The 25754-nt window shown below is 54.3% G+C and overlaps 1 protein-coding gene across 2 annotated transcripts in view; it reads left to right on the forward strand.

The window, feature by feature from the left end:
• The first annotated feature begins 6307 nt into the window (after positions 1-6307).
• The window catches only part of FAM163B (family with sequence similarity 163 member B), a 34117-nt gene continuing 14670 nt past the window's right edge, over positions 6308-25754 (forward strand). For both annotated transcript variants that reach the window (XM_023189016.1, XM_023189017.1), the window contains exon 1: positions 6308-6627. The gene's annotated coding sequence lies outside the window, so the exon portion shown is untranslated. The remainder of the gene's footprint in view (positions 6628-25754) is intronic.

Raw genomic sequence — 25754 nt, forward strand, 5'->3', positions numbered from 1 at the left:
GGGAGGCTGGAGGCTAGAGGCCGCCCTCTTCAGCCCAGGGCCTCGTGCCATGGTCCAAGTGTCCTCGGGGCAGATTGACTGAGTAGGGCTCTGCCCATTCTCTAGGGAGTCAGTGGTGCAGGGAAGGAGGCTCTGGACCAGCGCTCACCACTGAGCTATTCATTATCTCTACACCCATGGCGGGTCGCTTGCCTCTGGCTGCCTCAGATTCCCCCTCGGTCCAATCACGATGGCCGTGGTCTCAGTGTGGGGTATCCAGAGCAGAGGGAGGCTCTGCTACCTGCCACCTCTTATCTGGGTGGCTGCCAATCTCGGGCCAGCTGTGTTTGCAGGGAACACTGCATCTGACTCCACAGAACCGCAGGCAGACGCTTTCTCACACGAACGTCTTTCATTCATTCGACAAACAGCTGCTGTGGCTGGTGCTGGGAGACAGCAGAGAACAAGAGGCACAAAGCCCCTGTCCTCGTAGATGTGCCATTCCAGTGCAGAGAGGCAAGGAATGAGTGACCAAACAGAAGAGACAGTGCCCCGGTCTCCTTCCCACAGTCTATGGCAGATTGTGACAGGGCCAGGCCCCTCTCCCATTTCACAGCATGAGACTAGCCCAGCAGCAGAGCTCATCTGCTCCTGCACAGACCTATAGCTGATGCTCTTTCTGCTTCCCCAAGCCAGCCAGATGGGGAGGGAGGCAGCATCCCAGGCCAGGGCTTCCTGTGACTCCCACCACCCCTGGGTGTCCCAGCACTGGCCTCATGTCCTCGCTCTGCCACGACCACCTGCTTTCCCGCGATTACCCCTGCCGTTCTCCTTTCTCTCCTCCCACGCCCTCCTCCTCCTCACCCCCATCCAAATCTGCCATTGTTAGGCAGGCTTTGGGGCTGGTGGCTTGGATAGAGTCTGACAGGAGGGCAATGGGTAAGTCCAAGTTTTTATTCTTTGCGCCCAAGAGGAGACTGTGTCTGTGAGGTGAGTCCTATGGTAGCAGAGCTGCCCCACAGGTGCTCCAGAGACTGTCCTGAGGGAAGGAACTGCTCTGCACGGCTCAAATGAAAGACTGGCATGTCAGCCTGGCGTGACATTTTACTGTCATGTCCTGACACTGGCCTGTGTCAGTCACCGTGGGTGTTCTCTTTTCATCCTTTTATTAAAATGAACAGCACTCAGCGACCTCTGCAACCCTGTGCTAATAGAAGCAGAAAGGTCATGGGAAGATTGCTTCAATATTAGGTTCCCCTAGTTCAGATAGGCAATCTCTGATTTTTATTCCTTATTTTCTACTGAAATAGACTGAGGGTCACACCGCAGGCATAGGACATGGTCTGGGTGGACTTCGGAGTCAGATGGGTCCTGGCCTCAGGCAGCCTTAGGCAGATCATTCACTTTCTCTGTCTCAGGTTCTTTACTGTAAATCCGGCAAAATGAATGAATCGTGCCTGTCTCCCAGGGCTGTCAACACAGTTCAACAGTAATAAGCACAAGACAAATGCTAGCTATCAGCCGAGTGGTCCCCGTCCCACTCTGCCCGCCTGTGGAGGCCCTGTCCCGTCAACCTTTGAAACCCTGACCTCCCTCTGAGTTCGTGATGACGAGGCCTCTTGCCTCTGTCTCTGCGCCCACAGTATGTGAGGCAATGAATGAACGAATGTAGGCATGGCTTGCGTTTGCTCAAAGCTGTGAAGAAGTGCTTTGGCTGAGAAAGTAAAACCCAGATTAGGAGTACTCTCTGTTAATGCTTCTCTGGAGTAAAAAAAATCCCTGCAATGGAGGAAGGCTCTGAAAGAATAAATCCTCCATAACTCCTGTCTCGCTTCTCCTCTGCTCTGTGGCAGGATTTGTCAGGTTGATCCGTGATACACAGAGGGAGCTGGGAGAGACCCCTTGACGGGTCCCCAAGCGCCTCTCAGCACCATCTCCCCTCAACCATCATCCACGATGGCTCTTAAAGAATGAACACATCAAGCTTGCTGTCACAACGTTTTAAAATGTTGCAGTAATTAAAAACCACCAGTAATTTCTTTTCACACAGATGAGGCTGTCTTTTCAAACCAGGGCAATAGAAACACCCCACACGTTGCACACCTGAGCCCACGCACACCCTCCCACTCTGTCCGCTGGCACCCTCTGTTGCCCAACCCTCTCACCCTCTCTTGCACACTTTGGTACCTCATCCTTCTCCTGGTTCCATCTAAAAGACGTCCAATCTAACAGCCCCGGGATGCGAGGCACACTCTGCCTATTCAGCATCACAGAGTAATCACGGTGACTAGCAGTTGCCCATCTCTCAACAGTGTCTTTTTTAAAAATTCATCTGTTCTCTAAATGGGCTTGGCCTTGACCTGCACAGATCATCTGCAGTTGAGTGGACTCAGGTTCAGTGACACAAATGGATCAAAGGGGCTGTCGCTGGGCCCAGTCAATCAACTGCAGAACGTCTTATGGCTGCAGGCTAAGAGGAGGAAACAATTCAACGACCAAACAAAGGTTAATCTAGTAACTGCCGCAGGGCCCAGGTAATTTCCATAAGTATGTGCCAGTGGAAACAGCAACCACTTCAATAGTTTGGCCTGACACCAATATGAGGAAGAGCTTGGAAAACCCAACACAGACCCCCTTTCATTGCCCTGAGATCCATCGAGCAGCTGAATGGAGGTCGGTGCTGGCGGCCGGGGGGCACCCACACAGACCAGTGAGCAGCTGCCCCTTCTGGAGTCTCACAGACTTCCAATGCCAAGGGGTCCCTGGGTGCCAGCTGTGCTGCAAGTGGACAGCCAGCCTCTGCCCAGACATGTCTAGAGACGGCGAGCTCGTCCCTTCCAGAGGGTTCCCAGAAAGGGAACAGGAGAAGCTCTTGGGCGTCATTCTCGTGACTCTCCACATCCTGGCAGAAACTTTATTCCTCGAGCATTTTGTTCTTTCTGCCTCTGTAGAATTAGACTCAGCCATCAACAGCAGCTGCTCACATCCTTTGTTCCCAAGCATGTCGTTCCCACCATACGAATGTGCGGGGGACTGTGCATGGGGTGCAGGTATGATTGGAATGTCAGGGTTTCCCTGCCACCGCTGGTTTTGTTTTTTCCTCTATATCCAGCCAATGAGCACCTCTTGAGCACGTACAGATCCTCAGAGAGAAAGAAAGGCTGATGCCTCTTCTTCAGGAGGCTGTAAGTCGTTGAGCAATGAGGCTATCCACACTCGACTCCAAGAAACCGATGCGCACAGAGGTCCTGCTTGTATAGTGTCAGGATGACCTTACGCAAGCCCCGTTTGCCCTAAGTGGAAAATGAACCTTTGTAAACTGCCACCCATGAACCAATGTGTTGGGAGGTGTTCAACCAACTTGGCCATCTGTTGAATTTGAGTTATATCCATGAAGCTCCGTTGTGGAACGATGCTGGTGGTGGGGACAGAGTAGCTGCCATTGGCTGAGGTTGCCACACGACTAAACAGCTTATTGTAGTGGATGGAGCACCAGTCCGGCGGCGGAATGTCGCTCCTCCCACCCCCAGGCCTGTTTTTGGCCACCTAAAAGAACTGCGTGTAACTAGGATCCTTTTCTTTCTTTTTTTTTGCACGCACCAGGAGAACTTGCTATTTAGGGAATCCTGATGATGAATTGTTTTTATAAAGTCAGACCAGAGACTCTTCCTTGTCTTTCTCTCCCCCCACCCATTTTTATTTTCTGAAATTGGTTTTTGCTTAAAATCAGGACATGCTTTTGCACATAAATAACGAGTTTGGTGGTGACCATCTGCCATTGCGATCCAAATGAAATCTGTTCAGTGTAGTCACCTCTTTGCTGGCTGTGTGACCTTGGCCAAGTCACTTCACCCCTTTGTTACCCTTCGTAAAGTGAGGGTAATGCAGGCACCTACCGTACATTGTGTGGGTAATATTCAGACCTCTTTCAAATAAAATGGGCTCCATTTTAAATAAGGTTTCAGGGACACATCTCTCTGCACAGCACAGGAAAGAAACCAGCATGTCAAGAGGCTGAGAGCTACAGAGTCTGAGCTGGTTCCACAGAGGTTTCCAGCTGCTCAGATCCATAGCTGCAGGATTCTGCAGAGTTTGAATAAAAAGTCAGCATGGGGAGAAGTGGAAGGGCATTGAGCTGGTTGATAAAGACAGGGCTTGGTAGTGATGTTGCTTTTAAAATTCTTGGCACACACTTGCAACTCTCAAATAAAAAACAAGTTGCTCAGTTGTCGTAATGGGGATTTTGACTAAAAATGATGATTTAAAGGATTCCTGTGTCAACTCCTAGGACATCGATTGGCTGACTGGTTTGCCTCTTCCTCCTGGCTCTCTCTCTTTCTGCCTTTCTCTCTCCTTATATGGAATTTCTATCCGTGTTTACCATCCTTTTTTTCTAGGTGGGGCTGGTTGGGGAGGATGTGGAAGTTCTGGAAGAAGGGGATTAGGAGCAATGGCTTGGGAATCAGGCAGATCCACCTCAGGTCTGCTGCTGTTGAGTCTAAAGTTTTCACCTGCAAAGTCAGGGTAATGACAGTATCCATATCTCATCGGATTGCTGAGAAGACTAAATGAGGCAATGCTCGCACGGTGTTTAGCCTTGTGTCTGGCACGCATTAAGCACATAATGAGTGATGTTTATCATGAGACAAGTGCCTGGTGGGAGCAGGTACTACTCGCAGTTAATTAATGAATCAAACACAGCCCCTGGTCCCTTAGGAAATGAAGCAGGTGATGTTTAATTATCCTGCTTGGAAGAGAACAAGATACTCACAGGGCACAGGGACCAGCTTTTCCCATTAGTTAAGAGGAAGGAGAACTAGCCTGGTTTGCTATAAGAAAACTCTCTATGATCAAAGCGACATGACCAGCCTGGAGAAACTCAGCAGGGGCCCTTGCCTGGGGCCTCAGCAGGGGAGGCAACAGGCTGGACATTTGGAGCATGTCTGTGTGGTGCGAGCACTCATTCTCTTACCCATGGGCAAGTGGCTCACCCATCTTGCTCAGCCCATCTGTAAAAGGGAAATGGACTCCCAGCACTTTACTTTTCTGTCTGTCCTCAGTATTCTCATGTCTAGAATGAGGGTGAAGCAAGGTTATGGTTACTACCATGATGTTTTCTACAGAGAACTTAAAGGTCAATCATAATGAAAGCACACATTTAAGGCCAGACGTGGTGGCTCATGCCTGTAATCCCAACACTTTGGGAGGCTGAGGTGGGCAGATCACTTGAGATCAGGAGTTCAAGACCAGCCTGGCCAATGTGGCAAAACCCCGTCTGTACTAAAAACACAAAAAATAACCCAGGTGTCGTGATGCACGCCTGTAATCCCAGCTATTCAGGAGGCTGAGGCAGGAGAATCACTTGAACCCACGAAGTGGAGGTTGCAGTGAGCTGAGATCATGCCACTGCACTCCAGCCCGGGTGACAGAGTGATATGTCTCAAAAAAAAAAAAAAAAAAAAAAAAAAAGCACATATTTATGTGGTGCTTTCCTACCAGGCACAGCTCTGAGTGCTGTACATGTTCTAACACAAAAGCCTTCCTAACATTCTTAACACCAGATTTCTCTCTGTTCAGGGTCCCCCTGACTGCAGCCTCAGTTCGAGGACCTGCAGAAATAGGGGAATGCCTCCTGGGGCACTCCTCTCAGGAGTAGGAGCCTTAGGTCAGAAAGGTCTCCCTTGTACCCAGCCCAAATTTGCCTTGCTTTAACGTCTAGCCATTGGTCCTAGCTCTGTGCTTTGGGGTCAGGGAGAAGGGATCTGCTCCCCTCCCCCGTGGATGTGGGAGAGATCTAAAGGCAGCTGCCATGCCCCAAACACCCTCCCACGGGGAGCAGACTAAGCTCTGCCCCTCCTCTCAATTGCTCCAGGATTGCTAACTCAGAGAAGGGAAATAAATAGTAACAAAAGCGAGCATTTATTAAGCACTTGTGGTGTGCCGGCCCTCGAAACATCATCGGATTTCATTCTCAGACCAACCCTAAAGGTGCTGATGTCAACTCCCCATTTTAAAGATAAGAACCAGCCGCTCAACCAGGGTAAGGGACTTGCCCCACTGTGGATAAGCAGCAGCTTCGGCCTGACTCCAGATCCCAACGTTGTGGAAGCCAGAACGCCACAAGAACAGGCGGAGAGCAGAGGGAGCACCACACGGCGCGGGCCGGGTTGGGGGTGCCCCCAGGCCTCCAGGAGGTCGCGCGGCCCCGGGGAGAGCTGACGAGCCGTCAGCACCAGGGACAGCTCCCCGGGCCGCTCCCGGCATCCCCCGACGACTGCGCGCGCGGGCCGGTGACGCGCGCTCCCCGCCAGACTCGGGCGCGCGCCCTCCCCGCCAGCGCGCGCCCTGCGCTCGGGACCAGGCTGGAGCCGCGCGTGCCGCTCGCGGGGAGCCAGCCCGGGCGTCCGGAGTCGCGGCCGCAGCGCGGAACTGGCAGGGGTGCCCGCCTGGGCACGCAGTCGCCTCCCCGGGGCCCTCCAGGGCCTCACAGCGCTCGCCTCGCCCGCCCAGCCCCACCAGGCGCCACCGCCGTGGCCTGGGCATGAGCGGCCGCCGCTAGCTGCGCCCTGCCCGGGACGGACGCCCGCCCGCCCCGTCACGTGCGCCCAAGTCCTCGCGGCCGGGGCAGCGCCGTTCCCTTGCTTCAAGGTAAGGGCCGAGCGGGCCGCGGGTCACGGGGTGTGGGGCAGAAGATGCAGGCTGGAAAGCTCCAGCTGGGTGCCCACTCGTCCAGAGTGCCAACTGCAGCCTGCCCCGGCTGCCTCGCACCAGGTCCCCTGATCCAGCTGGCGTCACCCATCCCCTGGTTTCCACCCTCCTCCCTGAGGAGGAGACTGAGACCCAGGTGGGCACGAGGGCCTAGAGAGAGGCGGGGGACCCACTTTAGGAAGGGGGGCTTCATTTCCCTCGGAACAGTGGCCTGGGGGCGGGGGGGCAGTGGGGAGGGAAAGTTTCCCAGAAGAGCCCACTGGAAACCTGGCCCCCTTCTTTTCCTGCCGAGAGCAAAGACTTTTATTTGTTAAGCTTTGCCTTCCGCCAGAGCTGGTGCTGCATTTTCATCCCATCCCATTCACCCAACACCCACGAGAAAGGGGCCTTGGTCCCACTTCACAGATGCAGAAATTGATTCTTAGAGAAGTTTGGTCTCTTGCCCAAGGTCACAGAGTGGGGAAGTGGTGGAGCTGGCCTCAAACATGCCAGCCTCTCTCACCATCACCTCACACCTTTGTCTGTTAGGAATCTCTGCTTCAGTGACAGGTGGGGGGGTGCCTGACTGACACTGGGTTTCCTCGGCCAGAAAGGAAAAGACTGTACACATCAAAAACCCAAGAGATATTCGACATGGGTCCTCCGGACTCCACTGTCTTACCCCACTCATGTCCTGTCCTCCCACGGCCAGGGACTGCCTGGGCACAAGTGGTCCTGCCAATGTGTGTGTCCTGTAGCAGCCCCGGTGGCTCTGAGACAAGAAACTCAAGGGTCAAGTTCGTGGAACCTCCTGCAGGGTAAGGGGAGTATCCTTGAGGCCTGAGCCTCAGCATTCATCCTGGCACCTTCCCCAAGAAGTAGGAACTCAGGAGAGCCAGTGAGCCACCTTGCCGGCCTTCTCCCCTGCATTTCCCTCAGCCCCTGCCAGCCCAGGCACTTCAGGGCTTCTGGGGAGAGCAGTAATTGCCAACCCCAAAAAAGTTCAGGGTTGCTTGAAAAGCACCTTTGCCCATCTTCCCACCTTCTCCCTTTTATAGAATAGAGAGTGGAATGGAGGTGACCAGGGCTCTACCCACCTGAGCAGGTGAGAACCAGCACTTCCTGGGCTGGGCAAGGGCTGGTTTTAACTCTTGGTGCACTGACTGCAAGCTTCCTAAACAGCTTAGGTGCTGGTGGCTTGTGAACAAATCTCACCCTAAGGCTTGGGGGCCCAGGAAATGTCGGGTTTTGTTCATTTGGTCTTGCACTTGCTGGCAGTTTGTTGAGCATCTGCACGACGCTATGAAAAAGACCCACAGGGCAGTCTTTGTACCTTGGATCCAGCTGGGTTTTGGGTTCCCTATCAGCTGAGTTTCCAACGGGGCTGGCTTGTCTGGACTTACTCGGAAAGCTTGGAAATGGCTGCTGAAGGATTTGGGGGTCTGGGAAGGATCCACAGGCTCCCAGCCTCAGTGCCCCAGTTGCATGGGGAGGGAGTGGGAGCCCCAGGGTGCATTGCTGGACTCTCAGGACCTGCCAACACCACTCAGAACCTGGCACACAGAGGTGTTGCAGTTTTTCCAACCTCCCCTCTCCAGAAAGTAGGTGAAGGAGCCCCACAGAGCTCTTCCTACCCTTGAGGCTGGAGTCCCCAACACACATCTGTCATGCAGGTACCATCAGCAAACATGAACAAGGGCGCCTGGGGAAAGGTAGGCACAGATGGAGAAGTCGGGACTCCTCTGCTGAGTTCTGTCCACCTTTCTGGGTGACCTTAGGCAAGTCACTTTCCTCTCTAGACCTCAGTCTCCCATCTACAAAATTATGGGGTGGATCATTTAACGTCCCCTCTGAGCCATTGCAGCTGTGTTCCTCTAAGCCCCGGATGGAGTATGGAAGCTGAGAGGAGTGCGGTTCCTCCCTTTTTGCCATGGTATTGAGGGAGTGCAGAGCGGTTTTGAAGTCTTCGGACTGACCCGAGCCCAAGCCCCCAGTCCCTGCCAACCCTACTCCCTACTCACGTGATCACCCCCGTTTTGTATATTTAGGGGCTGGCTCTATATTCCTGACTTTTCTGGTGCTGGTTCTGGGTGAGGCGTCACAGCACGGGGACCCACTCCTGCAGTGAGACCTCTGGCTCCTGCCACGTGGGCCTGCCTCTGCAGCCTCATGGCAGCCGGTTCCAGCGAAGAATAATTACAGCACTCGGGAGGGGAGAGATTTATTTCATCTCAGTCAATTACCTCTGACTCTAAACTCTCGGGGCAGGAGGGGAGGCAGAGTAGCAGCCGGGCCCTTGTTCTGTCCTCTACTCAGCTCCTGGCCCCACTGCCACTTCTCTCTTCAGAGTAGCAAGTCCTGATCTATGTGTCAGTAAAACGGCAATTTGTGTGGCAGAGAGAGTGGATTCCAGGCCAGACCACGGGCACATCACTCCACATCCCCATCTGCAAAAATGAGGGTGCCCCCACCTTCCCTGCTGGCACATGGGACGCCAGAGCAACCATGAGCCCGGCCGAAAGGCTTTTAGACACCGAGAGTGTGTGGTCCCGGGGCCCACCCTACAGAGGCCAGGGTGGGGCTGGGGGGCTTCTCTACCAGCTGCTGCCACACTTGGCGCTGGTCCTTCTTGCAGTGTCTCAGTCCTTTTGGATTTGCTCCAGAGGGCATTTGATGAGTTCTGAGGCCTCAGTGTTTGCCAGCTCCCTCCCTCCACTGCCGAATCCTCCCGCAGGCCTTGGCCCAATCCCCGCTTGCTAGGGGTTGCTCGAGAGAGGAAGGAATCCTGTTGCCCCTGGGGTGATGTGGGCTAATGGAGGTAGAGTTCAAAGCCCGGCTTTGCTGCTTTTTGGCTGTGGAACCCTGGGTCTGAAGGTCTTGGGCTGAAAAATGGAGACTGTGCCTCCTCCTTCCCTGGGGCCTCATCAGTGAAGGAGGAGGCCGGAGAGGCCGGAGAGGGGTCCAGTTCCGCCAGGCTTGTAAGCCCTGCTCAGTGGTTGGACTCTCCGCCGAAGTCCACAGGAACCAGGGCCTGTGAGCCTGGAGGGACACGGTCACCTCTGGCCTTTAGGGACCCTCTCTGGCTGCACCATGGGGAATGACTTGGAGAGGGAGCCCTGCAGGCAGGAAGCTGGGGAGGAAGGGAAACAATGGGGGCCTGGACCAGGGTGGTAAGAACAGGGCAAGTGACAAGCATGTGAGTGGCTGGATGTTTGTGTTGGGGTGATGGGAGATGGCCTAAGACTGCTCAAATGTCACTCCTATACTACTCCCTTAAGTCAGGCTCAGGCAGTGCCGGATGCTCGGGATGGGCCACGTGTAGGCAGTGAGGATGCGGCCCCAGGGGCCTGGGGGAGGACTGTTATTTCAGCAGCAGCTCAGTGTCAGAGCCATCATTCCACTGGGCTGGACGTTACCGCCTGTGCTCTGGGCGCTCCCAGCCCTCGGGGAACCGTGCCTGTGGGAGTGGGTCCCTGCCGGTCCAAGCTAGTCACCTACTACTGCCTTTGTGCTCAGTTTTCCCAGGTGGCAGAGGTGGAAGAAGGCTGCACCAGCTGGGAGGCTCCAGTGGAGGCTGGGCAGGGACTGGGACAGAGGCCCCAAAACAAGCCAGGCTCCCGGGGCTGCCACCTTGTCTACCACATTCCCTGGCTACTGAGGGTGGCAGTGTGACTGAATGGACAAGAGCACAGCTTCTGTAGCTGAGTAGAGCCATGTTTCCATCCAAGCTGTGTGTCCCTCATGAGGTTACTCAGCCTCTCTGGGCCCCAGGTTCTTCATTCATAAAATGGCAATCATTACATCCGCCTCAGATGTGCCAGCTTACCTCCCAGCCAGCAGACCGGGAGAAGAGCCCAGGCCCGGCCAAGCCTGGTGCCAGGAGCACCCCACGCAACCCCGACCCGTGCTCACTTCCTGGCTCTGCTGTGAGGTGGCCTCAGGGCCCACAGGCCTCGGACTGCACCTGGCAAACAGGCAAACCCCACACCGTGGGGCGGCCTTGGCTCCTGACCTCAGTGTTCACACACAGGCGTAACCGTCGCCACCTCCATCTCTGTTCCTCGTGAGCAGGTCCACAGTTTCTGCATGCAACAGGCTGGCCCTGTCTGGGAGCTGGGCCTGCTGGCAGGTCCTGGGTCCCTGGAGAACTGTCCTCTCTCTTTTGTAATCATCCTCATTTGCATTTGCTGTATTTGGCTGCACTACCTTATAGACATCAATCTGAAATTGTGCTACTCCAGATGGGGTTTGAGGACCAGCAGCAGCAGCAGCAGCCCTAGGAACCCGTGAGAAATGCAGGTCCCCAGGCCCCCAGACCTGTTGTCACCAGCCCCCAGGTGATTCCTGTGTTCCGTGGAGTTTGAGACTCACCGCCCACCACAGCAGAAAAGAGGTTCTATTTGCATAAAGCAAGGGTGACTGTCTCCTTCATGCTCCTTATATATTTAACTTCATATATTAAAGGGTGTTTGAATAAAAGAAATATATGCTTGCGGTAAGAGAAAAGCCAAGCTATTCAGCTTTTGTTCGTTGGTTAGTTGGTTGGTTGGTTGGTTGTTTTTACACAAAGTAGAAGCCCACGGTTTCCTGGGTGTGGCTTGCCCCCCAGTGCTCGGCTGTGTCAGTGACGTGTGTGTCAGCCACACCGGGCACCACCGAGGGACCAGTGTGTGTGTGTTCTTCCCTGTCCTTTGACTTAACAGGTCTTGGTTGTGTCCGCATGTCGACACCCTAGTCTGTCATTGATTTACCTGGACCCCTATCAGTAAACAGTCATGTAGGCCATCCACAGGTTTTACGTTTTGTGTGTGTTCATTTTATATACTCGTTCACTCAAGTAATCACTCCAGGGAAGGATTTCGTAGTTGGACAAGGGATGTGCAGTGTGAATAGAAATAAATAGGCTGGGCACAGTGGCTCATGCCTGTAATCCCAGCACTTTGGGAGGCCAAGGCAGGCGGATCACTTGAAGTCAGGAGTTTGAGACTAGCCTGGCCAACATGGTGAAACCCCGTCTCTAATAAAAACACAAAAAAAGAGCCAGGTGTGGTGGCGGGCGCCTGTAATCCCAGCTACTCAGGAAGCTGAGGCATGACAATTGCTTGAACCTGGGAGGCGGAGGTTACAGTGAGCCAAGATCACACCACTGCACTCCAGTCTGGGTGACAGAGTGAGACTCTGTATCCCCCCCCCCCAAAAAAAACAAAGAAAAGAAAAGAAATAGCAATGCAAAAGCAGCTGTCCATGGATTAGAAGATGGGTGCAAGGTAGCAGGTACCCAGATTCGAAGGAACGTACGCCCTGGGCTGGAGCAGGCAGGGAAGGCTTCCTGGAGGTGGGGCTTAAGCTAAGCCCTGAAGGATGAGTATGGAGCGGGAAGGAGTCGGTGTGGCATAGACATGGGGGCTCCTGTCATCACCAGGAGGCAGGAGGACTAGTCTGTCGACTTTGGCTGATGAGCGGTGGCCCCGCTAAAGATGCCCCTGAATTTCCTCTACTCCCTTTGAGGGTGGGAGAGAACAGGCTGGGCCACTTCCCTGTCATCTCATTGGCTTTTAGCTTTCCAAGCTGCATTGTGGCTGGGGTTGCTTTTCCCGCGTGCTGTCCCCCGACTCTCATCCCCTGGTCTCCACTCCGCTCACCAGCCATGCAGACCCTCCGCTGTTCCTGCCAACGCATCCCCCTAGCGTTAGCTCTGATTATTTTGCCAAGAGTGATCTGAGGCTCTGGAGGAAAAGGCCCGCTGCGGTGGGTCGCGCTGGGGATGCGTTGGACCCACAGCAGTAGGAGGGGAGGCGTCTGGGAGTGGTTTCTCTGTAGCATTTGTCAAGGGCCTCACCTTTGTGTTTGAAATGTCATGTTTACATCCTGTTTTCGAGTCCTCCAGTTGGTGTTGGCAAATGCAGTCTCACTTGATTCATTAGCGAACTTTACTAAGGCAAAATAAAGATGTTCATTTTCCCAATCTGAAGGCGAGCACCCACCCACCCCAGGTGCCCTTTCTCCCTGGGCCAACCTCTTGCGCCGGCCCCTCCTCTGCCCTGGAGCCCAGCAGACTCAGCTGAAAGGAGAGCCCATATTTAGGGCCAGAATCCCATCTCAGGTCTCCCCTCTAAACGGTTCAAAACCAGCCACTGCTTTAAGAGGGCTGATTCTGGGATATAATGATTCGATTCTGATTCAAAGGAAGGCAGAAAAAAGCATCCAATATTTTACTAGAAAAATATCAGCTTCTCTGCAACATTGTCGACTGTGAGCTTCTGGTATTTACCTGTGTTTAGAGTTTGTTTGGTTAAACACTCATTATGCAGAAGCCTCCTGCCTCCGTGTGAACCCATTTACAAAATTAAAAATGTAGTCAACTTTAATTTTACCTTCATGGAACTTCCCACATGAGAATTCCCTCTAATTACTGAACAGATCTCTATTTCAAAAACAAATTGTTTTCCAATGCAGAGTCTTGAACAATCACTCGCATGGTCTTTTTTGTCACCCCTGGGCTGTGCTGTCCTATTCACTGCTGGCCCTTCTCTTCCTGGGAAAACGCCTATCATTGCCCAGGCGCCAGAAGGGAAGGGGGTAGCACTGGTGGACGGAAGCAGGGGGAGGAAGGAGCAGGGAGGGCATGTCCACAGAACCAGTCAGATGCTCTGAACAGTTGCAAGCGTGGGACCCCATAGCTCAACCCCACCAGCTGGATTCGAACTCTTCCAGCTGGTGAGCGTAGGCATGTTACTGAACCTCTCTGTGCCCTAGTTTCCTGGTCTATGAAATGGACCTGGCTCTTTCCCGCTTGCAGAGTGATGAGGACTCATCCATCGTCACCCACGGGAGATCCCAGGCCCAGGTAGAGGTGTGGCAGATGGAACTTGTTATATTGCAGGGTCTTGGGCATGGCTGGAGGCAAGGGCTGCCAAGTGGCCCTATGGCAGTGCAAAAACTCCCTGTGTATGTGTGGGGGGCGGGGGGCAGGGTTCAAACCCTGCTTAAAATCATTCCCAGCTGAGAATAGAACCCAGCCCCCGTGCAGCCCGTGGAGCCCCACCCAGGACAGACCCTGCCAGCCCCCAGCTTCCCTGCTGGTCCTCCCTGCGGTACTCCGTGTGCTGGCTACTGCCTGTTTCTGGAACCCTCAGAGTCCCTTCCTCCCTGAGGCTCCTCCCACCTATTCCCCTCTCTGCCTGAAGGACCTCCTGGCCAGTGCCAGGTCCCAGCTTTAGTCAGCCCTTCCGAGACGTGCCCTGACGCCATGGTGGTCAGATGGCTGGGTGTTTTGTGTGGCTGTGGCTCCCCTGGACCAAGACACCCCACGGTTAGGGGCAGAGATGGCGTCTGGTTTCCCATCAGGGTCTTCTCTCAAATGTTCAAAACCAGCAAAATGTCCTCAGGGAAGAAGGGACTTGCAGTGTTCCAGAAATGGGAGGCGAGCCAGCGTGTAGGAGCAATCCGGGGGGCAGCTGCGTCTGACCCGTGTGGCACCCGTCATTCTCCAGTTACGGGGGTTTCAGTAATTGGAAGGGAACTCCAGAGAGGGTGGGTCTCACCTGGCCAGGCCCCTGGGGTTCATGCTGCTACTTGTATCGACAGCACGACCAGTTTCTAAAAAATCCTCTCATCTGCAAGACAGACCCTTTCAATAGCACTCCTCCACTCGTTTAAAAATGGCTGAGGCCAATTTCTTTAAAAAGGAAAATTAATGTTAAAAAAATTGCTCCAGGCAGGGTCTTTGCTAAAGCCTTGGTCAAAGACTGCTCAGGGCAGCGGAGTTACCCGCACAGGTTATAGTAGAATTGGCTGAGTTGGCTCCAAAGGCGCGCCCTGCCCAGAGAGCTCAGAGGCTCAGGAAGGCGGCCCCGTGGGTCTTTGTAACCCCTGTGCCTAGTACGGGGCAGTGGGTGGTCAGGGCTCCAGGAGGAGTGAATGGGAGTGAGGAATGGATGAAGGGTTGTCAGCTCACAGGCCCTGCTGCCCTCTGAGGCCCTGCTCTCAGACAGCTTGCAGGTGGGTAGGGCCCTCCCAGGGGTCCTCATGGCTGGTACTTGGGAGAGAACTTGGGGTGACCTCAGGGAGAAACAAAATGTCTGGAGTTCAGCCAGGAACTCGAGGCAATGAAGCACCCGTCTACCCCCTACCAAGGGAGAGTTGAGTTAATGGCCTTGGATGAATTGTTATTTGCGAGGGGAAGAGGGGGTTAGAGGGTGTCTGCGATTGTTCACTGAGCGTGCGATTACACCAGTTATCTTCCGAAGTCCCTTCCAAACCTAAGAGGAAAGGAGTCTCAGATTCTGAGCTGCCATTGGTTGCATGTTCTGATTTTCTAAGACTCTAAAATGTGGCTTTAAGATTCTGGGAGCCTGTGACTCCAGGAGCTTAGACCAACCTCTTCTCAAGCCCCATCAGTCCTTGGGCTTCCACCCATCCTTTTACCCTCTGGTTTCACTCCTGCTCCCACCCCGTCCCACTGCAGACCCCATCTAAAACTCCAGGGAACAAGCTGGGCCCAGCTTCAAATGAACTGCAGGACTCTAGAGGCCCAGCTGCAGGGGCCAGCTGGGGCTTCCCTCATAAGTACCAGGTTCCCTGGGCTCCACTGAACTGAGAGTGGGTGACACCACAGGAAAACAGGGGTACCGTGGCACACGGCCCTGCCCTGGCTGCCATGTGGGCCAGCCAGTCTCTTTGGGATGGGCCAGGCTGCTGTACTTTACGTTTGCCCCTGCATGCTGCTCTTCATCCACCCTCAGCACTACACACACACACAAACACGCACACACACACAGACCACACTCACATGCACACAGACACATATGCACACAGACCACACTCACACGCGCACACACACATGTATGCACACAGACCACATTCCCACACACACGCACACAGACTCACACTCATGCACACACATTCACACACATGCACACATACACATAGACCACACATGCACACGCACACATGCACACAGTTCACATACACACAGACCCACACACACATGCACACACAAACTCACGCTTGCACATGCACACAGACCACACACGTACGTACACAGAGACACACACATGCACACAGACACACACACATGCACACATATGCACACAGGCCACACACACTCACATATGCACACAGACACACACACATGCATACACGCACACACATATGCACACAGACCACACTCACATACACATTCACAGACACACACGCACACAGACCACACCCACACTTGCACATGCATACACATGCACACAGACACACTAGCACACACATGCACACACACTTGTACACAGACATACATTCATGCACATATACACACATGCACAGAAACACACTTGTACATGCATACACACCACACATGCACACACACACGCGCGCATGCTCACACATGCACACACGTTCACACACATGAACACATGCACAGATACACATGCACACTGACACACATGCACACATACACACATAGACACAGCTCACACACAGGCACGCACTCATACATGCATGCAGATACATGCACACACACACATTCACACATGCACACAGACACATACATGCATACAGAGAAACACATGCACACACTCAACACATGCACACAGACACATACATATGCATGCACACATACACACCCTTTGCACATTGACACACATAGACACATCCACAGACACAGATACACAGACACACATTCACAGACACACACAGAGGCAAACACACAGACACAGGCTTCAGCTGCTGTCAGGCTTGCAGTGGGGTCCCGGGACCCAGGTTCCCTTTGTGGCACAATGCAGCACCGTGTACTGGGAAGGGGAACCCAGAGGAGGCCTGGGAGGGCAGCAAAGCTTCCCTGAAATCACGTCTGAGCTGAGAGCTGAGCAGGAGCCTGACTTGACCATGCGAGGAGTAGATGGCAGTTCTGGGTCGATGGAGCAGTGTGTGCAAAGGCCAGGAGGCAGAGGCGAACTCTGTGCAGGTGAGGCATTTAAAGGCCAGAATGGCTACAGCCCAGAGGCAGGACAGGAGGAGGGTGGGAGACAAAGCTGAAAGTGCAGGGCTCAGACCAGGTGGAAGCTGCCCCCAGGGCACAGGTGCGAGGGCCACTCACAGGGAAGGGGGGAAGGTCCCTGGGGGAGGGGGCGCTGCCTGCATCCAGCAGGGGCAGTCTGGCACCCTTCCCCTCCATCTGCCCTGGGCTCTCCCTGATGGGGGTAGAGATCTCAGGGCACCTCTGAGCAGCCTGAGAGGGGGCACTGAAAGGAGCCCTGAGTGACAGGCACATGAACCAGCAGCCCAGGTGTTCATTTACCACCTGTTTGCTGGTGCCTCAGGTCCCTGTCCCCAGTGCCCCACCTGTGAAATAAGATAAGGACTCTTGTCTCTAACTCTCAGGCTGCTCTCTCCGGGGAGATATAGACCCAAGAACCCAACCAAAACTACAGCGGGCCGAAGAGCACAAGCGTGTTATTTCAATTCACCACCGACATCACAGTCCTGGGAGAGCAGTCCCTCTCTTTCTCCCTCCCTCTCGCTCTCCCTCCCTCCCTCCCCCATTCTCTCCTGCCAGCAGCAGGTGCCTGGCTCCTGGGCCAAAATTGTCCAAGTGTCCCAACTGTTGGGTTAAGGAGAGCCCCACCTCCTCACCCTAGCACATGCAGCGCACAGCTGTAGCCATGGAAACTGCCTGTAACCTTGTGAACAGCTAAAATAGACATTATATATTTTTTGGCTTGTTGTTTTTTCTGAAAAAAATGCACGTCTCTTTTGTTTTCACACTCTTGTGATGATGGGTAAGGATGCATAAGGTTCAGGGTTGGTGTGCAGAATGTGCCTCGCACCCCACGCTGTGACTTGTTCCACCCCATGCTCGCTCTGAAGGACCTGGGTCCAAGGGGCTGGGGTCCCCGGGGGAGAGCCCCTGAGGAGCTGCTGCCTCCTCAACCCTGTCTCTCACAAGACAAGCCTGACTCGACCCAGTCCCCCACGAGCAAAGTACCTCCCGCCGTCTGGCTCCCAGGGAGGCCTTGAAACTGGGTTTTGTGAGATTGAAGGCTGAGCAGGGAGCTCCCCAGACTGGCCACTTAGATGTTGTCACCATGGCTCAGGTTAGGACCCAAACCCAGTGAGAAAATCAGAATCCACAGTGGTAGGTCCAGACCTGTGTGTCTGAGAAGGAGCTGAGTTTTGGGCCCTGTCCCCTGGACAAGTCTAGAAAAGAAGACAGTGTAAATGCTGCTCTTCATCTCCCCTTCATTTTGGAAGCCTTTTTTTTTTTTCTTTTTCTGGATTGGACATTCCACGTTGATGGCCTTTCTTTTTTTAGTACTCAAAAGACACCACTCCACTGTCTCCTGGCTCTCATTGTCTCCAGCAAGGGGTCTGCCGTCATTCTTACCTTCAGGCTCCTGTAGGTCATTCAGCCCTTTTCTCTGTGTTTAGATTTTTCTCTTCATTGCTGGTTTTAAGCAATTTGATTATAATGTTCCCTGGTGGTGTTTTCTTCCTGTTTCTTGTGTTTGTGGTTTGTGGAGCTTTTTGGATCTGTGGGTTTACAATATTATCCAATTTGGAAATTTTTCAGCCAATATTTATTCTAATTGTTTTTTGCACCAGCCCCAACTTCTTTGGAGATTCCAGTTATACATATATCAGACTCCTTGAACTTCTCCACACCTCACTGAAGTTCTGTTTGTTTTTTCATTTATTGATGTTTTTCTCTCTATTTTATTTTGGATCGTTTCTACTGCTCTCTACAAGTTCACTAATCTTTTCTTCTGCCATATCTAGTCTGAGGTTAATTCCATCCACTGTATTTTTCATCTTAGGCATTGTCACGTTTTCATCTCTAGAAGTTTGGTGGGTTCTTTTTCATATCTTCTATGTCTCTACTTAATACACTCAAGTTTTCCTCTGGTGTTTTAAACATATGAGCTACAGTTAATAACTGTTTTAATACCCTTGTCTCCTAATTCTATCATCTGTGCCCCTTCTGGGCTAGTTCCAGTGAATTGATTTTCTGTTCATTGCGGTTTGTATTTTTCTGCTTCTTTCCATGCCAGGTAAATTTTTTACTGGATGCCAGGCATTATGAATTCTATTTCATAGTTATATTGCAATACATATTTGTGAGGCCTGTCCTAGGATGCAGCTGAGTTACTGGGAAACAGTTTTATCCTTTCAGGCCTTGCTTTTAAGCTTTGTTAGGCAAGACTAGAGCAGCTGTTAGTCCAAACCCTTCTGAGCGCTGTACCCAGTGCTTCATGAATTAGAAACCTTCCCTGATTGGTGGGAAGAGGAACTATTTCTGGACCTGTGAGAGCTTCAAATATTGTTCCCTGGAATCCTATCAACTGGTTCTTTCTCTTGCCTCAGGTAGTTTTGCTCACATTTGAGTCACTGTTCAGCCAGCTACTCATGGGGGACCCTTTGCAGAGCCCTGTGGCCCCACAGTCCCCCATGGAGCAGTAGGCTCCTCCCCAGTTCTGTGTCCTGTGACCTCCAGCGACTTTGGTCTGCTTGGGCTATCATCTCTCTCCACAACTCAGGGAGACCAGCGGGCTACACCTGAGCTCCCTGCACCATAGCCTGGGATTCCAGCTGGAGGGAGCTGGGGCCACCACAGGACCCTCCTTGTCTCTCCCCCATGGTTTGAGGAGTGCTTCCCTTCGTCACCTGGTGTCACCTTCAAGTGAGAGGGCAAGCGTTGTCCCCATTACCCCATCTTGGCTGAAATTCTGGCTAATGCTGCTTTGCACAACAAGGGTGAGGCCCCCCCACCGATTATGGGGTGACTTCTACTGTCATCTCCATTTGATCAAATTGAAACATGGAGGAACCAAGAAATTTAGCCAAGGTGATGCACAGCCTGGATTCAAGTGGCACCCACCTTGCTGCTCCCAGACAGGAGCATGGCAAACTCGGGGGCTCCCCGCTCACAGCCGCCCAGGCCAGAAGCCTCTGGTTTCCCAGGACTCCTCCCTGTTCCCCATCAAACCACCACCAAGCCCTGTTAGTGCTCCCTCCCACTCATCCCCCCATCCCCTTCTCTCCAGCCCGCCACCTCCTCCCTACTGTTGACCATGACAGCCTCTGAATGACTTCCTCCCACTCTGCCTCCACACCCACCCCACCGTGCCTGCCTTGCACCTGCAGCCACAGAGCCACTCCCAAAAGCAGAACCGGTCCCGTGACTCTCATGGCCAGCACCCTTCTGCCCCTTCCCCTGGATGCATTCACTCTTCATTCAGCTGAGAGTCAACAGGTGCCCACCATGGGCCCAGGACACCGTTCCAGGCACCAGAATAAAGAGACTGAGCTCCTGTTCTCAGCAACTCCAATTCCAGAGGGAAGAAACAGACAGTAAATGAAGGTATACTATGCCAAGTATGGGGTGAAGGTACAAACCAAGCAGGTTAAGCGGGTGGAGAGTAACCATGGGGTAGGGAATATTTTTGATACATGGCTTGACAGCTGTAAAGAGCAGGAAGCCACCGTGGGAAGGGTGGATATGGGGAAGGAAGGGAAACCTGAGGCCTGACCCTGGGCCCCTTCACGCTTAGAGGTCAGGAGAGGAGGAGAAGCCAGCCAAGGAGGGAGGGAGAAATCGGGGAGAGCACAATGTCCCAGAAGCCAAGGGCTGCAGCCCCTTGTCCTCAAAGTGTGGTCCGAGGATGCTGCACCAGCAACACCAGGTGCTTGTTAGAAATGTACAGTCCTGGCTGGGATGCGGCTCAGTTACCGGGAAATAGTTTGATCCTTTCAGGACCCCTGACAGTTTGATCCCACAGGCCCGGTGGCCCACGCCTGTAATCCCAGCACTTTGGGAGGCCGAGGCAGGAGGATCACTTGAGGTCAAGAGTTGAAGGACAGCCTGGCCAACATGGCAAAAACCCCATCTCTACTAAAACTACAAAAATTAGCCAGGTGTGCTGGCACACATCTGTAGTCCCAGCTACTTGGGAGGCTGAGGCAGGAGAATCACTTGAACCCGGGAGGCAGAGGTTGCAATGAGCCGAGATCATGCCACTGCACTCCAGCCTGGGCAACAGAGGGAGATTCCATCTCAAAAACAAAACAAACAAAAACAAATGCACAGTCCTGCAGCCCTGCTCCCCAGGCAACTCGATGCACGTAAAATGTGAGGAAGACTGACCCGGAAAGTGTTCTGGAGAGGAAGGAGCACCAAACTGTAACAGGGAAGGCAGGGACAGGGCTCCAGGAAGGCTGGCTTAGGCACCAACGCCCTGCTGCCTGCCAGGTCTCTGCTGACCTCGCCCCTCTTGTCTTGTCGCCCTCCTGCTCTTATGCTCCAAGCAGGATGAGCTTCTCCAGATCCTGCCTTGCCCTGCCCACCACTGGGCCTTTGCACATGCCGTTTCCTGCCCAGGATGCTCTTTCCCATCTTCTCGCTACTCATCCTCAGGTTTCAGCATCTGGGCCCCTCACTCAGGGCCATCTCTTCTGGCTGCCACCCCTTTTAACACTCCCCATTCTCCCTCTCTGCACTCCCAAAATCACAGTGCACATTCATGACCCCCCACAAGACTGAAAACTCCACAAAAGCAGGGACCCAAAGCTAGGCCCAGGATGCAGTAAGAGCTCAAGGAATATTTGCTGCTGAATTATTGATAAACTGTAAATGCCGAACATGTGGTGCAGACAGTGGGTGCTACTAGAGCCCGGAAGAGGGAGCCATCTTCAGGGGTGGGAATCAGGAAAGGCTTGCTCAAGGAGCATGGAGACAGATGGCCAGGAATCTCAGTATGCAGAGCTGGAGGGGAGTTCGAGGTCCTGGGAATGGCACTAGCAAAGGCCCAGAAGCAAGAAAATGCAAAGTTGGTGGCTGGGAGGCCAGAGGAACAACCTCTTACCCAGACAAGTCTAAAGGGCATTGGGGCAGTGCAGGTGAGGCCAGAAATGTAAATCAGGAGCAACCTTGGAGGACCCAGGATATCAGATGTTTGGGGCCTAGGTCAGGAGCTGTATTCCAGAGAGATTCCTTGGATGGACTGATGGGGATGCCTTACGGGAAACAAATGCGCTGCAAAGGAAACCTTGGCACTATTCCGAGAGCACAGCTCTGGACGTAGCCACTGGGACAGGAAACCAAACCGCAGCGTGGTCTACACGAGCTGATCTTGTCTTGTTAAAACATAATTGAAGTCCTACCAGTTGGCACAGTCACAGAAATGTCCCCGCAGCCCCAGAGCCTGTTCCACACGGGCCACCCCGTCATCTCCTCTCACTGAGAGCCTGCCCCGTGAATCTGGGGGTGGCAGAGGGGGAGTAGATGTGGCTGAGACGGGCCTGCCCTGGAGCTTCCAGCCCAGACTTAGCAAGGGAAATTCCAAGGAGAGGCCAGTGAGGCGCCATCGAAGCCACTGGCACCGCCAGCCCCTGGGCAGTGTCTGAGGTTCAGGGCTGGGGTGCGAATCTAGCCTGCCGACAGCCCATCTCCCTCGGCCAGGATGAGGTAGGGACCCTGGCCCCAGCACTAGACTGTGCTTGGCACACAGCTGGCTCTCAGCAGATGCCATGGAGAGGAGGGAGGAAAGCTGGAGATTGTCATAATTCTCCTGTTTTAGAGACAAGACTGAGGCCATGGTCGCCCCGATGCTAATGGGGAGAGTCTGGACTCCTGCCCAACTCTTTCTGACTCCCGGGCAGATGTGGACACAGCATCAGAGGCATCCAGGGCTGGGAGGGAGAGGTGGTATCAATAGGCATAAGCACAGGCTGCCTGGAGCAGGGGGCGTGGAGGTGAGGGCCTGGGAGCAGGTGCATGACCTAGGCTGGCAGAGGAGGCAGTAGAGGTAGCCTGGGCTGGGGGTGGCAGAGGGCATGGATGGCAGTGGACAGATGCTGGACTCTGGAGCTACTCAGGAAATTAGATGGGCAGGATTTGCTGGAGATGAGATACAGGAGGAAACAGCCGACTCCAGGCATCACTTTGCTTGGTTGGCTGAGCAAGAAGAGATGCTGAGACGGGGGAGTCTGCCTCCTGCTGGCTGCATTTCCTTGGCAAATCACTTCCCTGCTGTTGGCTCATCTGCAGAATGGGCAATACAGGGGGGAACCCTTCATCAATATGACCCAGGTCCCTGTAAAGACTGATGAGGGGGCGCTCTGCTTCCTGCTGACCCGCACCGCACAGGCGCACACTGCACTCACACACGTTCCATGATCCTAACTCAGAGGGCTTCGGCCTGGGCTGCACGTTGGTTGGTGCCACCAGCAAAGCTATGCACGTATTGGTTCCTGGGCCCACCCCTGGAGCTTGTCCTGTCAGTGGCCTGGGATGCTGCCAGGTCTGGGGCAGATGTAACTGCCTGAGGTGATTCGAATGTGCAGCCCAGGATCAGCCTGTTGCTCTCCAGCGGCATTGTTCAGAATCCTCTCGGGGGCTTGCTGGGCCTCACCCCCAGAGTTTCTGACCCCATGGGCCTGGGTGGGACTTGGAACTCTGCATTTTAATAAGCTCCTAGTTGATGCTGATGGCGCTTTAAGTAAAGAAGTCACAGGCCTGGGGGAGGCACAGACTGATAGTTATCTGCAAGGCTGCAGGACCAGGGTGGTGGCTGAAAGGCAAGGAGGGTGGCTGCGAGTCAGCAGTCGGCAGGCCCTTGGCTGGAGAGGGAAATGTTCGCTGGCTCAGCCTCCCCACCCCTTTGCCCTTCTTGTGTGAGCCCCTCAGCACAGCCAGCGTGGGCATCTTCCCGGAAGAGGGAAGGCACTCATCTATGGCTCCAGGCTGCCAGTCCGCCTGACCAGTGGGGTGGACATCAGTGGCTGCGGGACACACCCTCGGCCTCCCTCTCAGGCTGCCCAGGAGTGAGCTCAATTCTGAGCTCAGGTTGACTTTCCCAAAACTTCCCCGATGGCAGAGGGGGGTGCATCTCTGCTCCCTGGAGTTGCAGTCGTGATTCTCTTACACAAGAAGTCCCACAGGGACATGGCACCACCTCAGCCCTCCCAGGGTGCTTGGCTCCCAGGGGCTCTGCCTCGGCCAGTGATTCAGCCCACAGGCATCTATGGAGCACCCACTGTTGACCAGGCCTGTGCATCAAGGTGAGACTGGGGGCCCACCCTTGTGGAGCTGGACACGAGGTCATAGTGTCCTTGGGAGGCTGGCCAAGGGAGTAGCTCCAGAAAAGGAAAACGAACAGGGTGGGCCAGGCAGGGAGCAGTGGGGGAGGCCACGCAGGCTTCCTGGAGAAGGCGAGGCCCAGCATCATCTTAAAGGGCCAGAAGGAGTCAGTCGCCTCGAAGGGAGAGGGCAGTGGAGGTGCCAGGGGTCTCCCAGGCCAAGGGACAGCCCCTGAGGCCAGCAGGTGCATCCCCAGAGCGGTCCCTATCCTGAGGCAGAGGCCACATGGACAGGCCTAGGGTAAGGACCAGGTTGGTCCCAAGGAGTGAGGATTCACTCAGAGGAGCCCCTGCTGGGCCGGACCTGCTTTAGGGGCCATCCTTCGGGACAGTGGTTCTCCCAGTGTGCTCCCCACACCCGCAGCATCAGCATCCCCTGGACACTTGGGAGAAAGGCATGTTCCCGGCCCACCTGGGTCTGAAGCTGCAGGGTAGAGCCCGAAGCTGCAGGGTAGAGCCTGCAGTCAGGTTTCAGTGCATTCGGGGGATGCTGGTGCAATCCCAATGTGAGGGACAGGCCGCTATGGGGGCACCAGGGAGGACCGGACAACCTCTCTTATGGAGAGCTCACACTGGCTGTGCAGAGGGCCAGGCAGGGTCCCCTGCAGGGAGACAAGCCAGGAGGAGGGGCAGGATGAGCTTTTTTGTGCACGGCCCCGACAGGAGCAATGTGGGTGTCATTTCAGCCACAGTTACTGCCCCCCAAAACACCCAGGTGGGCAATGCCCTGAGGCTGGGCCCTGATGTCTCCCCCATCTGGAACAGTACCTGGTTCCTGGCCTAGGGAAATACAAAGCCCGCTGTGGTGGACCCAGGATGGAGAGGGTTGGGAGGCAGGAGCCCAGTGCCAGAGCATAGCAGGCGCCTGCCACTGTGGAAGAGGCTGCCCTGGCCCTGGGAGGCTGGCTGCTTGGCAGGGGGTGGTCATGGCAGTGCAAGGTAGACCCAGAAGGGAGGCAGCTGCTCGTGAGTGGGGTGGGCTGGGCTTGGGCCTTGGAATACAGACCAGGATACCCCAGTAGCTGGGCCCTGCCCTGTCCAGAGCCTGCCTGCCTGCTGACGGACCCAAGGAGAGAAGCTTTCTGCCAACGCAGGGTCAGGGCCAGCAGCTTCAGAGCTGGTGCCTCTCTCAGGATCCCCGGAATCCTTCACAAAAGGCAATGGGAGTATCCAGGGTTCTTTCTCAACCTGGCCCCATGTGTCCCATGTCCTGGTCGAGAATGCTGTTCTGTCGGCCCCTTGACACCCAGCGGCCCCTCAGGCAGAGGAGACCTTGGTAAGGGCTGGAATTCCTAGCTGGGGGCAGAGTTTCCAGCCCACACTGCTGGCTGGGGTCTGGGGTGCCTTCCATGTGTCTACTGGCTCTCAGGGCTCTCCTGGGACTCCAGGCATGTCCCCGGTGAGCAGAGACTCCATCTGCTCCTATCATAAGGCTGAGTCACAAAGGGCTTTACTGAGCATCCAGGAGTTTTATTGAACATTATCTCAACGTGCTGGGCCATTTTGGTGGGTAAAGGCCTGGAATTGTATAAAGCCTGCGCTTCCTCCTTCTTTGTGCCTCCATTTCCTCGTCTTTGCATGAGGATGCTCAAAGTGTCTATGCCGGCCGTGCCTATGGGATTCACTGAAGCACCGGGGAGCCCCCAGGGCTAAGTTATTTGTTTAATAAACGAGAGCTCTGGTAGTTCCAGCAAGTCCTGGCCTGGCCATCCCTCCCGTCCACCTTCCAGGTCCTGAACTGGGACTAGGAGCCGGGCTCAGTTCGAGGAAGAGGAAAAGAAAGAAAAGAAAAGAAAAGAAAAGAGAAAAGAAAAGAGAGGGGAGGGGAAAGAAAAGAGAAAAGAAAGGAAGGAAGGAGAGAGAGAGAAAGAGGGAGGAAGGAAAGAAGGAAGAAAGGAAGGAAGGAGGGAGGGAGGGACGATGGAAGGAAGGGAGGAAGGAAGGAAGGAGGGAAGGAAGGAGGG

The sequence above is a fragment of the Piliocolobus tephrosceles genome, chromosome 14, assembly GCF_002776525.5.
Source record: "Piliocolobus tephrosceles isolate RC106 chromosome 14, ASM277652v3, whole genome shotgun sequence".
NCBI classification, from domain to species: Eukaryota; Metazoa; Chordata; class Mammalia; order Primates; family Cercopithecidae; genus Piliocolobus; species Piliocolobus tephrosceles.